At 40.9% G+C, this 14,455-nt stretch overlaps 1 protein-coding gene and 1 long non-coding RNA gene across 6 annotated transcripts in view; one reads left to right on the forward strand and one right to left on the reverse strand.

Annotated features, from left to right (window-relative positions):
* PDLIM5 (PDZ and LIM domain 5) overlaps positions 1-14,455 on the reverse strand; it is a 129,481-nt gene that overhangs the window by 89,520 nt on the left and 25,506 nt on the right. The gene's annotated exons all lie outside the window — the stretch shown is intronic.
* Positions 4,656-9,972, forward strand: LOC310852942. The gene is made up of 3 exons (XR_014568465.1): positions 4,656-5,218; positions 7,212-7,325; positions 9,653-9,972. It is a non-coding gene; the product is annotated as an uncharacterized lncRNA (long non-coding RNA).

Below are 14,455 nucleotides of genomic sequence, written 5' to 3' on the forward strand. Positions count from 1 at the left end.
ACAGCGCAAAAGAGGAACATGCTTCTCTTGTATATCATACAGACACTTTCTGTATTGTCTTTCAGGCACCAATTGAAGTTGTTCCTCTTTCAACAAAACCTCTAAGTAGATAATTTTTATCCCAGTTGGTAATAGTATTGAATTTGAAATGATTTAATATGTGTGTTGTTTCAACATACATATACATATATACAGTGGTACCTCTGGATACAAACAGGGATCCGTTCCAGAGCCCCGTTCGTATCTAGAAGCAAACGTAACTAGCGACGGCACATCTGCACATGCGCAAGCGGCGAAGCCCGGAAGTAACGCGCTCCATTACTTCCGGGTTGCCGCGGAGCGCAACTCCAACACACTCAACCCGAAGCGCATTCAACCTGAGGTATGACTGTACACACACACACACACACACACACACATTCCTACATGCAATCACTTTAGTAGTTTTTCTGTGTGCAATTATTCTGCGCATGTTTTCCTTGTAGAGTTTTGGGAGTTTAATAAATGAAACAAACAAACAAGCAAGCAAGCAAATGATTTGTGCAAGAAAGCTGAACATGGCCATTCCGCATTTTGCTGGTCACATCTAAATGCCTTTAACCCCATGCACTGCTTCGTCCATATCCATTAGTGCCCACTGAGGCAGCACCATCACACTAAAGTTATGTGGGAATGAGCCAGTTCATACAAGTGCATTGCAGCCTTACAACTAGCAAACACACCCTGCATTAATCACATCAGGTACTCCTCTTCTTATTTCCTGAGAAACTTTCCAATAGCACCTCTCTCATAATACAGCAGGAGGGTGGAGTTGTCGCTATTCCTTGGCTTTTATCCTGTGTCATAACACTTAATCAGCTCTATTCGCAGGAATCTCCCCACGCATATCTTCTGTCATGCAATGACTCCCAGGTCTAAGCTTGGACTCTATCAGAAAAAAAAGCCCTTTCAGCTTTTGGGGATGCTTGCAGAAGGCTGACCCATGCCACCCTTTTTTCTCTGTGTTATCCATCCTGTTCCATGGGACTATATTCTTTAATTGTTGCAAGTGTAACAGTAAGCTAAGCTTATTCAGCTTCCAGTTCTGGAGGGTAGGAAAGGCAAAACAGATATATTAATATAATAATAATTTATTATTTGTACCCCGCCCATCTGGCTGGGTTTCCCCAGCCACTCTGGGCAGCTTCCAACTGAAATTAAAAATACATTAAACTGTCACACTTCCTTGAACAGGGCTGCCTTCAGATGTCTTCTAAATATCAGGTAGTTGTTTATCTCTTTGACATCTGATGGGAGGGCATTCCACAGGGCGGGCGCCACTACTGAGAAGGCCCTCTGCCTGGTTCCCTGTAGCTTTGCTTCTCGCAGTGAGGGAACTGCCAGAAGGCATCCAGGCAGAACGATGGGGGTGGAGACACTCCTTCAGGTATACTGGGCTGAGGCCATTTAGGGCTTTAAAGGTCAGCATCAATACTTTGAATTATGCTCAGAAATGTACTGGGAGCCAATGCAGGTCTTTCAAGACCAGTGTTATGTGGTCTCGGTGGCCACCCCCAGTCACCAGTCTAGCTGCCACATTCTGGATTAATTGTAGTTTCCGGGTCACCTTCATAAACTAGGGGAACAAAGCTTTCATAAGAGTCAGAATCATAGAATTGTAGAGTTAGAAGGGACCACAAGGGTTATCTAGTTCAACCCCCTGCAATGTAGGAATATTTCACCCAATGTTGGGCTAAAACCAATGACCCTGAGATTAAAAGTTTCACGCTCTACCAACTGAGCTATCATTCATCTGGCTAGAATTTGTCCCTGTTAATGCCTCATTGGCTGTCTAGATGGAGAGCTGTGTGTCTTCAAGAAGGGTAGAGATAACTGTGAAACAACCTCCGATGTACTTGCTATGGTCAGGAAGATGCTGAGGAGACATTTATTGTCCTAATCTCTCCCATCAGTATTTCCTTAACCCTATAGCCTCGTTTTGAACATTGTATTTTATTGGAAATTAATCTCATTGTTTCATGCGGCAACTGTTCCTGGCTCTTTCAATTAATCCAAGCTTTTCTACTTTTTTTAAAAAAAAGTGTCAGAGGTTATTTATTGAAAGCATGTTAGCAAACTACAGTCCTACAAAATTTCTATTTCTGCAGCAGAGCCAAGAGTCAGTGGTATGGTTGAGCTGCAAGACTATGAAATGGCACTCAAGATGTGTTGCTATCGCTGCTTGCTCTTTTTGGTGAACACATGTCGCTTTTTGGCAGAGTGCATGCTAGATGTCCGATTTGGAATGGTTCATAGAAGAAACTGCACACTCAGCCAACTGCTATATATAGGGATTCCCTCTTTATTTCTCTTGTATCCTCTTATAACCTGATAGCACTGCAATGTTCTGGATTCCTCCTCCCCAAAGGACAAGCAAGGTTCCCTTTCTACAAACAGTTTCGACATGAGTCCAAGATTCATTATTTCTAAACTGGTTGTTGCCACACACCTTCTTCCTTACAGCAATATTATTTTCCTATTCAAGCTAGTGCAGACACAATGCTCCTGATTTTATAATCATACTAAGATCAGTGTATATGTTCCTCCAGCTCCTTATATTCTCATGCTTAAATTCACCCACTCCTTCGCCACCTCCACCAGCCACTAAACTTAAACCAGTTCACACGATCCAGAGTTTTGTCTTAATCAATGTATGCAAAGCAGCAGATCTTTTTCAGCTTTGCGCTGAAATGCTCTATTTGTACAAGACCCAAAAAAAAAGTGTTCATGGCTTTAAAAAATATGTGCTGATATCCCTCTGATAAGCAAGACAAAGTGGCCTACTGGGAGTTATCAATGTTAAAATGTGGCTTTGGCTAATGTTACAGTAAAAATTCATCTTGTCAAAATGGAAAGCAGGATTACATTCTTGTTGATAGTGCTAATTAACATGGAATTGATTTCGAGTGAAGTTTGCTAAACTTTGCACTCAAACATATTATTTTGTATGTTCATTTTATATAGTAAATGCAAGTGATTAGTGCTGAAAAATAAGATCTTGCACATATTTTTCTTCCCATAAACTACCCTCCATATAACAATGGGTTGTTATTTGGAATTCATATTTCTTGGGAGCATTTTTCTTACCTTCATGTATAGTCTAACTGCCTTTGGTATACAGAAGCAGGGGAGAGATGTCAACTGTACATGATGGTGAGAGTATATGTTGCAGGAAATGCCAACTGACTATACATCAGAGAGCACAATATGAAGCCACCAGCACTATTGCACACTCACCGATGCCTCCTGCCCTGTCTAATTTTATATTTACAGGAATTAGAAGTGGCTGCCTGTTTTTTTGGATCAGGCTGCCTATGTTTTATTTGTTTCAGAAGAGTCTAAGTGCCTTCTGGAGGGTCCTGGGAATCACTAGTGTTTTTCTCTCAAGATTTCCAATTGTGCAGGTTGGAAACCCCCTTAGAGTTCAGTGCATGTCTAATGTAAGACTCAGCTAGAGTCAAATGTAAAGTTTAGTGGATGTAAAGTCAAATGTAAAGTTTAGTATATGCTTGGGTTCTGTTCCTTGGGCCATTCCAAGGTGCTTTCATTTCAAAACTCAAAATGAGTCACAAACTGAGCAAACTGGTTGGGGAAATGTTTGGTTCCCCCAGTGGAAGGTGCTGCAAAAATTGAGTGCTGTTGGTATTCAACAGCTTATGTTTCACAAAGGTGCCATTTACTTAGTGCTGCACAAGAGCCTGCCTGAGCCGAAAGCCCAGCATGAAAATGTACATGACATTTGCTGGTACTGTAAATGTCATTAGCCACATACCATGCCACGGTATGTCAGCCCTCAGTAATAAGGATTTCAGAATACGCTTCATGCATTCTACTTGCCTAGCTGCATCAACATGATAAATTTGTAGTCAGAAGATCTGGCCAAGAAATTTTAGCTTCCTGTAGCAAGCTTATTAAGCAGACCTCTGCTACAATTATAGTGCTACACAATGAAGTATACTCACAGCAAAGTTGCTTGGTTGCTTTCTATCAAAAGTACAGGTATGATTTTTCACACAATTCTGGCTTCAGTTTTCCACCAGCCACACCAATTGAAATAGCAGTTACATTACAAGTGTGACCTGCAACAGCCTGTTGCAGCGTATTTTCAATCCATAACAGGAGTACTGCTGCGAGCTGCAGCCAGGCATACTTTAAAGACTGAGCTTAAGCAGGGCTATTATTTCTTCCCCTGCCTTCAGTTTTTCCTTTGTCAGTTGACACTCAACACTCTGTGGCTCCTGCAGGCCACTAATCATGCTCAGTGTTCACTGGGTTGGGGTTTTTTTTGGGAGGGGGGTAGGTGCGCCTTCTGTTGTTTTTTATGAAAAGATTTTGTACTTCTGTATACTGTACTTCAGGGACGTGGGTGGCGCTGTGAGTTAAACCACAGAGCCTAGGACTTGCTGATCAGAAGGTCAGCGGTTCGAATCCTCACAACAGGGTGAGCTCCCATTGCTTGGTCTCTGCTCCTGCCAACTAGCAGTTTGAAAGCACGTCAAAGTGCAAGTAGATAAATAGGTACCACTCTGGCGGGAAGGTAAACGGCATTTCCGTGCGCTGCTCTGGTTTGCCAGAAGCGGCTTAGTCATGCTGGCCACATGACCCGGAAGCTGTACGCTGGCTCCCTTGTCCAATAAAGTGAGATGAGCGCCACAACCCCAGAGTCGGTCACGACTGGACCTAATGGTCAGGGGTCCCTTTACCTTTACTTTATACTGTACTTCAGGGTTCAACCCACGAAGCATGTTGATGCCTTGCTCTTTTTTCTCTGTGGCTCTGTGCTATTGCCACTCGGCTGCATGCAGTTTGCTCTTAGATGGGGATGGTTCACACCTTTTAAATAGCTGGCTGCATCATCCTTTCTATCACATACTAACTATATCCAACTGTTCTGTAATCCATCTATGTAATTTTGCTTTGGATTTAAATTTGGTCTTTAATTCCTAGTTTGCAAATGAGTACTGAGGAAGAAGTTGGCAGTGAAGACTTCTCCCATAATACTGGCATTGAAAGTATGTGAATAATTACAGACTTGTCGTTTTCTCCCAAGGGTACCTAAATCAACAGCAACACTACTTTATAAAGTGTAGAGTATTTAAACAGAGCTAACAGTAGAACGATTCTTCCCTGCAAATAGAGGACATGAAGTGCTATGGACCATTGGGATAGTCAAGATTTGGTGAGCACACAGCCCACTACTGCTTTGCCTTCCAGAAAACATGCCAAAAAAATCTATACTGCTAGTTTTTATATAATAGCTCCAAAGAGATATCTGGCACAGTCTGGTGGGACTGCCCCACTTAAGACATACAAAAATCATTTATATTATTTCCTCCATTCAACCAAAGCACATAGGATTCCCAGACTGCCCTCTATCAAGGAAGCTCCAAACCTGCTTAGCTTCACCAAGACTGTAGCTCTGAGAAGCTATAGACCATGCTCTGGGACCAACAGCCAATTTGAAACAGCATTCAGAAAGAAAGGTTTCAGCCTAGGCATCTACTTGATGTGCTACTTATTCCAGGTCTTTATTGCTGCATAACAATAAAGGATTGGGGACTATTCAAACATTCTGTTCCCCCATATGCATTATGTGTATCTTAAATATATTATTTCAGTCTCTATTTGATAATTTTATTTTTACTTTTAAAACAAAAACGTACCTTCTGGGAAGGATCAAAATTGTGACCATTCCAAGGATAGCTCCACAACCCACTTCTGTGTATGGAAATACACATACACACACACACTAGTAAAAATCCAACATGGGGATTACACCTGTGGCACTATGAAACCTTCCCTATTTCATACTGAGATTAAGTCAACAGCAATTGTAACAGCTGCTAGGGATACAGACTGAATTGGTCTGGAACAGCCTCCCTTGGGAGGTTGCAGACTCTCCTTCCTTGGAGGTTTTTAAGCAGAGGTTGAATGGCCATCTGTCATGGATGCTTTAGCTGAGATTCCTGCATTGCAGAGGGTTGGACTAGATGACCCTTGGGATCCCTTTCAACTCTACAATTCTATGATTCTATTGTCTGGGGAGGGGAGCATCTTGATACTCATTCACAGTTTGGGGCTGTTTGGAGAAGCTGTTTCACAAGATCAACTTAGCTGCATTTCACTGAAACCCTCTCTATAAAAAGGCAATCTATCAAAACAAACCCAAGGCCATTTGGGGTATTTGGAAAGGAAAAAGAAAGTTAGAGCAATAAAAACCATAAGTGCTGTCTGGAGGTTTGGGAAGGAATGTTTCAACATCAGCTGTATTATGAAGAAAGCTTCCTTCTTTCTTGATCTGATCTGACTATTGGGACACCAATAGCTCTCACTTATTTGTTTTCCATTTCATCTGAAAGGGAGGAGTTGTGCTTTCCCAGGAATGCCGTGTGCAAAACAGAAAGGCTCCAATTTCTGCATCCTCAGTTTGGTTCTGCTTTTAATAGCAGCAGCCCTCATTTCCCACTATTATTACCTTTTTCATGGATCCACCCAAATCCCAAGTAGCAGTACAAGTGCTACCACTGCAACCCTTTATATGCACTGTGCAATCTCCTACTGATGTTTCTACCCCTTGACTTTGTAACACACTGAGTTTTAACAGTCATGGATGTTTAAACCTCTTTGCATGTATATGGTTCTTTCTACACAAGATGCTACATGGGAAACAATTCACAAATAAAATAATGTGATGTTAGGACAGCATGTCTTGTTTTTCAACCTCAAGCTGCCGTCATAGATTTTTCTTTAAAAATCAAACAAACTGGTCAATTTCTGGTTTTCATCCATCCAGCTAAAGGGATAGTCTCTCCCAACTTTTATTCTCAGAACCGGTAAATTAAGCTAAGAGACACTGTATGCTTCTCATTGTTGCACCATCAAGAAAAGTTAATTAAGTGGTGAAACAGAGTCTTATCAGTATTGACACCCTGACTAGGGCATTCCTCCCCTTAAGCAGCACAACTAGCAGTGAAACTGTTGTCATTTTTTCATCAGGTGAAAACTCATCTCCTTATTTGGCCTTCTGTGGATTGTTAGGAATTTTATTACAGCTGCAAGTGAGGAACCCATATTGTGGCTCCCTGGTTATTTCATTATTGTATTTTTATCTGCTTTTGTAAAGTTGGGTTGAACTGGTTTTAATATAGTGTTTTTTCTGTTTTACTGTACAGGACTGCAGCCCAGTTTAGGATTATATAATGGAGAAACTAGAAATGGTCATATAAAAAAAAGAAAATGAAAGACAGTTAGGAGAGTCTCCCTGCAGCACACTTTAAAATCATCAAGTAGGTCTGAGATGTAAGGTAATTTTGGTCTACTAGCTTGGACTCCTTTTGTGCTTGCTTATTTGCAAGAAAGCTCAAAAAAGGAGATTTCTGACAATTTATGGTGACATAATTTATTGTGGCACAATCTTTATTCATGGCAGTCTAGGTTTTTTTGAAAGCGTTCATTCATTGGCCTTTTAAAACCTTCAGGGCTTACTATCATAAACAAATGGCTTATGGAATATTTTATTGCCAGAAAATCCTACAAAGCACAGTCAGAGATCTACAGAATATTCAATCCTATACATGTCTGCTCAGAGGTAAGCTGAACTGAGTTCAAAAGGAGCATATGGGATTGCGGTCTACATGGTTATTTTTATTACTCATGTGGATATTCTTAAGAAAGATACAGAAAGAAAATCGCCAGTGGTAGAAAATACGACCCTGCAAACTCCTCATAACAAAATGACCAAGACTAATTCCTATTAAGAGGTGCAAAGGCCACATGTTTAATACAAAAATAGCAGCTTGATGCCTGTGTTTGCATATGGAAAAAGCTCAAACTGCCCCTATTCTTGATATACACTTAAAGCTTTTAAATGTGTTTTCCAGCAAGCATATCCACACACTGCAATAATGTACAGCAAATAATTTATTGTGCTTCTATCAGTCATGGAGAGGGATAAAGCATTATGAAGAACACTAAAACCCTGTTTCCAGAAGACAATTCTGTCTGCTTATAAGATTTTACAAGCAGTCATTCAATCACATGCACTTAAGGCTAATTTCTGCAACTGCAAGAGCTAGGAACTAGAAAGAAAGAAAGAAAGAAAGAAAGAAAGAAAGAAAGAAAGAAAGAAAGAAAGAAAGAAAGAAAAGAAAAGAATCACAAGCGCTACATTTACCTTCATTGAAGGCACTATTTTTTATTTACTCCACCTGAGTATTTCATAAGAGCAAGCTGTACAAAAAAACCCACAAAAAACACCCTACACACAAAACTAAAAAAGCCCATAGGCTTTGTATAAGAGGAAAAATGTATTTCATAAGATAGGTGTTGGGAAACAGCAACAACAAAGCCTCCTCCAAAAGGGCTTTCATCGTTTCGCAGCCACTTTTTCAAGAAAGGGAATTTTTCTTTTCTTTTTGGGTTTCAACTAAAGATTTGTTGGGTATTGTCTGTAAAATAGTGCTTGATTGCATCAAAGTAACATTGCACAATTGACGTTCTGTTCTCAAACCATGAAGGCTCTTAATATTGCATCATCTATATGACCACCACCACCACTGGAAACACTCTTTCATTTAACCTCTGCCCTAGCAGTAATTGGGTTGTTTTATAGGCAGTGCATATATATTTATGTACACAGTTTGTATCTACAAAAAAGAAAGGAACAACAACCTAAGCTTGTAGTGTAAAAAATAATAATAATCAAAACCTTAAATGTGCATTAAGAAGAATTCCACCACAAGGAAGACAAAATACATACTTTAAAATACAGTGACAATAAAACTCAAAAGGACAAATAGGTTCAAGTGGTATGAGGTTTTACATCCAAGAAAAAGCAGAGAGAAAAACAGTGTCCAAATAAGGAAGAGAGGAGTGTGAAAATTGAGCCTTGCAGAGATTTGAGTGTAGTTGCTGGAATAGTTTAAGCTGTCACTGTGAACATACAGGCTAAAAAGCTTTCATTTTAAAAGGTGGTTCAAATAATTGGAAGTTCCTTTCTGACCCTTTATGCCTTTAAAAAGAACAAAAACAGCAGCAGCAGCACAGTGTTAGTGAAAATCTCGCTACTGTTCAAAACTCTCATTTTCTTGCTCCTCCATGTTAAAAATGTAACGGGATAAATTTTGTTTCAGTTCTGTTTTCTGTAGGAATTGTGAAACCCAGTTCTATCCAAGTTAAACCAAATGGGCTCTGCTTAATTCAGTGGGACCAGCTTTAGCATATAGCAGTACAGCCTTAAAAAGCTTCATATCACTGTCATGAATCGTAGCTAAATCAGTGAAGATAATCTTGTGGAGGCCTCCAGATACCTCCAACATCATGTTTAGTGATGGAGCCTGGAAAGCAGCACGTTGTGATAATGACATTTTAACTCCTTTTAATTAAAAGCTACTGGTTTTAAGAAGCAGGGACCGAGAAGATCATATGAAAAACAAGATTAGGGTGAGGAAAGCATCAAAGAGGCGAAGAACAGGGCCTTATGCTGATAAAGCAACAGTAGCTCTAGAAGTTTTGCTTTGCAATGTGTCAACATTAAGAATGACAAATGTATCCTGGAGCTGCCTTGGGCTTTTATGTCCCTTGCCATGTCCTGAACAATGCATCATAATTTCAGGTCTCGCGGACATTACAAGCCTCCTACCACATTGCGATTAGCTTCAAAAGAGACACAGATGTTGCTTTCTGAGTACTGCTGAGGAGTACAGTGGAAACAAACTTCAAAGCGAAATAAATAAATCAAAATTCCTTTCCTAGAAAACCGGACCGAATTTATTTATTATGGCTGAGCTGACAACATCAAGTCAAAGAAATAGGAGGCACAGTAAAAGAGGCTAAATATAAGGGGAAGGAGGAATGGATGATCATAGGAGGAAACTACTGGCTTCCATCAAAGTTGTCACTAAAACAGAGTAGGGATAGAGAAGTAGTTTTGTTTTGTTTTTGTTCTATTTATTTATGCTTTTATCTTGTATTTTTCTCTTGTGAGCCATCCTGAGATCTTTGGATGAAGGGTGGTAAATAAATATAATTTCAGCAAAAGAAAAGAGCCTGGGCATATCTATAGATGCATAATGATGTGAAAACTAATTAAATTCTTCAGTGGTGAGAAGGATCTTATAGCAGCCTTTCACAATCTGGTGCCCTTAACAACTCCCAAAAGCTCCAGAAATATGGCCATGGTATCGTTCAGAACATCCTGAGAGCCCCAGGGTGATAAGAGGCTGATCTACAAGCTAATCTACAAGTCTACCTACGATGGTACAGCCATTAACTAGGAGACGTGCAGATTCCTCCCTGGCTTTCCTGCATAACTTGGGGGCCACCTTTCTGAACAACATTACCATAAATATTTCTGCAACACCTTATTGGCTGAACTTGGTCCACAATGGGGTCAGGTAGAACACACGTTCATTAAGGCTATCTCTTGAGAGCCTTAAAGAACAGAATGGGCACACATGACTCTAAGTTGCTTCCTGCAACCTTATTGAAGGCCATGGGATGGAAGATCTAGAGCACATGCTACTAAAGCAAGTTAAAGGGACAATCTTTGGAAAAGATTAGTGGATACAGAAAGCTCAGATGTTGAAAAACAAATGTGTGCATCTAGGATGTACACTTCAGGGTGTTTACTCAACCTATGTCAGGTGCACTCCAGGGTTTTGGTACACCTAGTGGTATGTTATGATTTAAGACTTTGTGGTTTCTCTTTGCTGTAACAGACTAACACTGCTACGTCACTGAATCAAGGGGGCGGGAAATCAAGCATATACCATATTTTTCGCTCTATAGGATGCACTTTTTCCCCTCCAAAAATTAAGGGGAAATGTGTGTGCATCCTATGGAGCGAATGCAGGCTCCTTGGCTTCAGCGATAGCAACACGAGGGAGGGAGCGCTCCCTCCTCGCTCCTCCCGCTTCGCGTTGCTTTCGCTGAAGCCTGGAGAGCAAGAGGGGTCGGGGCGCACCGACCCCTCTTGCTCTCCAGGCTTCAGGGATAGCCGCCTGAAGGCTCCGGAGTGCAGTGGGGGCTCTCGCTGCACTCCGGAGCCTTCGGGTTCCTTTTGCTGAAGCCGGGAGAGCAAGACTCTCCTGGCTTCAGCAGAGAGGGAGAGCTGTGCTGTGCCCCTTCGGCGAAGCGGGAGGAGAAATGGAAGGGTCTCCATTTCTCCTGCCACTTCGCTGAAGGGGCGCTAAGCAGAGAGGGGGAGATATTTTTTTTCTTGTTCTCCCCCTCTAAAACAAGGTGTGTCCAATGGTCGGGTGCGTCCTATAGACCAAAAAATACAGTACCTTAACTCTGCACCTAAGGTCCTCAGAATACAAAAAAGAGGGCCTGCAGAGTTTACTGCTGGATATTATCATTTAAGAACGAACACTTTAAACCTTGCTTTTTCCATAATGGTTTGGCCAATTAAAAAGAAAAATGGAAGCTTAACCATACTGGTCAGTTGAGTTGTTTTTGGTCTTTGCATGCAACAGCAAGCACAGGAGAAGATTCTGAAAAGCTGTGAACTCTACTGTCAATAGTAACTTACAAGAAAGGCTCAACATTAATGCTCTGAGGAGGGCAGAAGTTATTTAGAGCCTATACTGGTACCTCACTTTTACACACTACCCTGCATATTAAGTTTCAGTTAGGCTATATAATGAACCTTTAGATTCATCTCTCATCCCAAGTGAGAGAACTGACCCTACAGATTTTAAAAAAATATTCCTTATTTTTTTCCAAAACTCCTGGATCGTGCTTTTAGTAAAAATTTCTGCTTATGTCCAGATGTGCAAATAAGATTACAAGGAACTGAAACACACAACAGATGCCTGGAAGAAAGACAAAATTTTAAAGTTAATATACTTTAAAGAATATTTTAATGTTATGCCCACTTCCAATACATCATATGCAGAAGTGTTTTTCAATTATATTTTAAAACACAGTATCTAAAGACAGAATATTATACTCTGATTTTAAGTCTTTAAGACAAATTTTAAACAGTGCTTGCTTGATGAACTAGTGTGTAGTAAGTGTTAGGAAAAAACAGGCACAAACAAGTAGCACATTCAGCATCCACTACTGATTACAGCACTCCTAAGCAAACTTTGGAACCAAGATTCCAAAGTGATATAGATCAGAGGTCATATACGTCATAAATGCACACTCCTGGAATCTGGGGACATGGTGTTCCAGTGTAGACTGTTGCACATACCAGACATTAATTTGTAGAATTGAAGCATACATAACAGTACTTTACTCTGAATTTTCAATGCATATACTTTGCTCGTTTAAAAATTTGGAAGTTACTGCATCAAAGAAAACTGTGGCATGAAGTCCATCACACATTTCTCTCCACAATTAGCACAATTTCACTATGCAGTAAGTCACATTTTTGCAGGTTAGAGCTACCCCAAAGAAAACTGCATGAGAAGCGTTTACAATTAAAACAAATGTTTAACTCTTTTAAAGATAACTGTTAAGGTGTTAATGCTGTGGGTTCGAAGGCAAAGGATGCAGTAGCCTTGCTGAAGCTAAATTAATGTGTGTGTGACCAGACCCAGGAATAAAGAGGCAAGACACAAGTAATGGGCTGAACATTTTATTTACAGTACCTGTAGGGGAAATGAGAAGAGTGGGGACCTAACTAAACTTCAACCTTGGGTGGGCAGAAACCTACCCATTTCAAGGGGCGTGACAGGGAATAGCCCTGGCTCCACTTGATGCTGACTACAGAGGCCTTTCTGTCCCACAACTCTGGGTAGATGTAATGTTCCATTTCCAGGCTAAGGGCTCTACAAACCAGGTAGCTGCCTAGTTTTCGTAAAAGCCCTTCACCTTCAAAAGTACCTAAGGAAGGTCACCTGTTATCTAACCTTAATCTTTCCTGTATATGCCCTGCCAACAATTTGACCAATTTAACTACGCATCCAAATTATTTAACAGCACAGCCCCCTCAACATTCTCAGATTTGGTAAAGAGCAGACTAAACAAACCTCCTTGACCAATCTGCAGGCAAACGATTGCTACTCAGCCCCAAAGCTACCAGTGATTCTATACTGGAACAGAGCGCAGGCCGAGCAGGTGCAAGAAGAACACCAAAGAAGCCTGTAGGGGGTGCGGCCAAGGCATATGACTACACACCCAGATACCAGGGCCAGCATGGTCTCCCTGCATCAAGGGATGCATCATGGCATCCCTGCATCCTGGGCCAGGTGAAACAGTGCTCCCAGATGCCCTCTCCACCACTACTCAGCATTCTGATACACTGCCATTACAGATGACCCACATATAAATGCTTGTTTCTGTGCATGCACATCACTGGTGTTTGGATAAGACCTTTCCTCTTCGGGGATGGCAAAGTAGCAATTAGTTGCCATCAACCAAAAAGCCAGCATTAGGCAGCTTAAGATTTACCATTTCTAAAACGGACGCTTATTTTATTCCAGTAAAGCCTGGGCAATTCATGGCCAACAATTTCACCCTGCAAGGTAAATCAAGCACTGTTTTCAGAAAGCCGGGGGGGGGGGAGAGAGAGAAAGGACTTAATGATTGATGCTTTTGATGTCTGATGCCTTTCGATGTCTGATGTGCATAACCGAAATGGAAAAGCAATCTCGGTTTGCAGTGGGAGGTTTCATGGGAATGGCCTGGAGTTAGTTAGCATCTGGATGGATTATTGCAGTAAAATGATGTGGAGCATGTCATTGGTTTGGCATATGGGCATAAACGTACAGGATACGCTGCAGTAAGAGACACATTGGGGAAGCTAAGGGGGAGAAAGTGCTTTTAAAAATCCAGTAAATGTTAGGAGCTTTTTCCCAGGCTATTAAAAAGAAAAGACAATAAAAGGCATGAGAAACACACAACACTTTATAGCTTTTTGTATACATGCAGTTGGATAATTGCTAACTAGCAGTTCTGGAGCAACGGCTGCATAGCACCACTTAACAGTCTAGGTGTCACAACCTGTACAATGAAATACAAGGACTTCATAGCACCTAAACAGAATCTTAATGCAATTGACTGCAACTTACAAGTGGTAAAACATATCCTGATGATGTGTCACCAAATCTTTCCAATAACTACATAAATAAGTAAAACTCTGTCTATTATTAAAATAAAACAACCCACTATTGAAGCACAAGGAAACCAGTATCCCAGTACCTTCACACTCCTAAAAATTTGGGCAAACTTCCATTTTAATTTGTTTGCTCAAAGTTACTTCACCCGTTATGCTGCTGGAGAAGTTAGGCATGCTAGTAAAATGCACACTTTCGAAGTTGTGGTATTGTGTTGCTGCATTCAAAGATAAAATTACATATGACCCAGCATACAACAAATAAATATCCGGGGTGGGTGGTGGAATTGACGCAACACTTTCAGCTGCGCTAACTGTTGCATACAGCATCTACTTTCTGGCACAATGAAA

Source organism: Podarcis gaigeae (assembly GCF_964106915.1).
Source record: "Podarcis gaigeae genome assembly, chromosome: 9".
Taxonomy (NCBI): Eukaryota; Metazoa; Chordata; class Lepidosauria; order Squamata; family Lacertidae; genus Podarcis; species Podarcis gaigeae.